At 36.1% G+C, this 2,542-nt stretch overlaps 1 long non-coding RNA gene across 1 annotated transcript; it reads right to left on the reverse strand.

Annotated features, from left to right (window-relative positions):
• Nucleotides 1-1,244: 1,244 nt before the first annotated feature.
• On the reverse strand, nt 1,245-1,780 carry LOC129410005 (uncharacterized). The gene is made up of 3 exons (XR_008632674.1): nt 1,735-1,780; nt 1,420-1,549; nt 1,245-1,340 (listed from the first exon to the last, which is right to left on the reverse strand). It is a non-coding gene; the product is annotated as an uncharacterized LOC129410005 (long non-coding RNA).
• Between the last annotated feature and the right edge of the window lie 762 nt (nt 1,781-2,542).

Here is a 2,542-nt window from a genome sequence, read left to right on the forward strand (position 1 = left end):
AGTCCTGGTTTAGACCTGGTTTAGACCTGGTTTAATCGTGGTTTAGTCGTGGTTTAGTCCTGGTTTAGACCTGGTTTAATCGTGGTTTAGTCCTGGTTTAGACCTGGTTTAGACCTGGTTTAGTCGTGGTTTAGACCTGGTTTAGTCCTGGTTTAGACCTGGTTTGGTCCTGTTGTAGTCCTATTTCAGTCCGGTTTTAGCCCAAAATGTGAAAACAGGAAAATACCACCATGTAATCCATTTATTTCAAGAAAGTAACTGTAATCCATTGAAACAGTAACTGTAACTGAATACAGTTACTCATAATTTGTACTCTGATTACATAACTCCAGCACATGTAATCTGTTACTCCCCAACACTGACTATGAAGTATTCCTCTGCCACAGCTCATTCAAAATATTGGCACTGAGAACAAAAGCTGGCAGCTGATATCATGCAAAACAATGACGATAAATAGAAAAAAAGTGATTTGTTTTTCCAGTTTTGCCTCCACAGCACAAAACAAAAGGGTCTGATTGCATACACCATTTGCATGAGTGTGTATAGAGCACAGCGGGTGGTGATATCAGGGGCTTTTTTTCAGCCAATGAAGCCCAAACACAGCCCCGAGCACATTACCTCCCCACTGCTGCTGGAATTACAGGAGCTCTACCTGATTTTTATGGTTTTTAAAAACGTGAGTTAATTTATAAACAGTTTTCAGTGGTTCAAAGCAGCGGTGAACACTGAAAAAAAAAAGTTGCTGGATTTGCGTAAAAAAGTTATGGACAGCGGTTGCACGCAATAAAATTATGTTTAGGCTTTGAAACTTTTTTCGATCCTCTCTGCACATATTTTTCTCGGAACATGAACATCACTTTTTCATGTTGATGAAATTTGAACAAATCATGCTGAATATGCATATTTATCTTATGGTACCTTATCATGAAATGTATAAGTATGTGTAATTAAATTTAATTGATCTAATTCTGTAAAAGAATACAAAAACAGTCTTTAGTTTTCCACAGTTCTGTTTTGTCTTAAACAGAATCAAACACAAAGAGCACAGGGACAGAGATACACAGTTTGGAGCTGGACAGTGTGAAGATTTATTCCAGTGAAGAAGCTCTGGTCTCTGTGGACACAGAATAACACATGATGATCACATTCTGATGATCTACTCTGTTGTACATGTTTAAATACACTTATAGCAATTATTACTACAATAATGGACCAGAACAGAAGAACAAGAACATTAGAAGTGTATCTGCAGAAACAAAACTCACCATGTGCTGCTTTTCTTCCTCTAAACACAGTAACAGGGAGGGCATCTGGTATAAAGTCTCCTAGTGCCACATCACCTTGTACAAGTACGATAACAGTTTCAATAGGAAGTTCAGTTTGAAAAAAATTAAAAATAATTTTAGTTGGTTTACTTACTTTGTTCATCTGTGGTCTGTGTTTTGTTGGTTCTCAAACATCTTCCTTTTTTCTGAAACATCAGCTGTAACATTCATGAACTTCCCCACAGCTCCAGCAGAGCTCTGGACGTCACTCTTTGTAGACGACTCTGGAACAAACACACTCAAATCTGAGTACAACTGTCACACTCTTGTAGATGGACAGTCAAAAACAGTTTGTTTCAAGCTGTCCTTACATTAACTCTAATTTCAAATAAAACAACACAAACATGTTTTAACAATGATGACTTTCTAGGCCGGAGAAGCACATAATAAAATCTTTAAAAAGTCTTACCTCCAGATCAGCTCTCATAATCCTCCTGCTCCACACTGTGTGTCTCTGCTCCTGGATCTGTCCTGTGTCCTGTTACATTTGAATTTTCCCTCCAAAAGTTTTGGGGAGGAGAATTCCAGAGGGAGGAGCCTCACTAGAAATTATAATAATTATAACATGTTTCCTCAACCTGATTAAAACATGCAGGTCTAACATCCACCACAATCAAGCGATGTTTGTAAGATTTAAACATGCTGGACAGAGAAATGTAAAAAAGTCATGTTACTGTTGTCAAATTTGTTTTTGCAATTTGAGCAACTCCCTCTCGGACCGTTTTTTCAGTGAATGAAGTAATCAATTTTGTTAAGTAAAAATACAGATACAAGGGCAAGAAGTTACTCAAGTAAAAGTATCACATGAAAAAATCATATTAAGTAAAAGTATTAAAGTATCTGTTTAAAATGTACTTAAAAATAAAAAAAGTAAAAGTATTTTACAGAGATTTTAGACCAATTAAAGGATTAAATGTAGGGATTTAAAGTGATTCAACTGATTTCTTATTTTTTCTAGCCGTTTTTGTGTTTTTGTGTTGTTTGTAAAATCCTTCAGTCGTCCAGGTAGAATCCACGGAAAAAGGAGAAATTTACCTTGCCAACTGGACAAAAGTTTATTTTGGTCGACCAAGATAAATTGAATTTCTCCTTTTGGCTGTGTGTTGTGTTGCTCAAAAATTGGGATGGAAACTCAAATTACTAAAAAGCCATAACCATAAAGAAATGTACTTTTTACTTTTCAGTCCAGATCAAAAATATAGTGGATGATCAATCAA

Source organism: Boleophthalmus pectinirostris, unplaced genomic scaffold, assembly GCF_026225935.1.
Source record: "Boleophthalmus pectinirostris isolate CB_2022bp ecotype Guang Dong unplaced genomic scaffold, ASM2622593v1 HiC_scaffold_21, whole genome shotgun sequence".
Classification (NCBI taxonomy): Eukaryota; Metazoa; Chordata; class Actinopteri; order Gobiiformes; family Gobiidae; genus Boleophthalmus; species Boleophthalmus pectinirostris.